This window comes from Microchirus variegatus (genome assembly GCF_963457635.1).
Source record: "Microchirus variegatus genome assembly, chromosome: 8".
NCBI classification, from domain to species: domain Eukaryota; kingdom Metazoa; phylum Chordata; class Actinopteri; order Pleuronectiformes; family Soleidae; genus Microchirus; species Microchirus variegatus.
The window spans coordinates 27,816,335-27,816,626 of record NC_139809.1 but is presented as its reverse complement, the minus strand read 5'-3'; positions in this window follow the sequence as shown (position 1 = coordinate 27,816,626).

Here is a 292-nt window from a genome sequence, read left to right as displayed (position 1 = left end):
GGGGAAACCGCTCCTTTTATCGACTGCTGTGGACTGATGGGACAAGGAGTCAGAGTGTCATTGTACATGAAGCAATGATACATGTCACTGGATTAACAGCTGGAGTGAAGTACAGATTAAGTGTCACAGCAGTGGCTGGAGACAACCAAACAGAAAGTGAAATGACTCACAATTTTCACTATACAAGTAAGATGACGAGTAGGATTTCTGACGATTGTGTTGTCGCCGATCTGTTGACGACTTTGTTTTAGTTAACGCACCTCCCCAACTTCTCACTCACTCAGAACCTGCG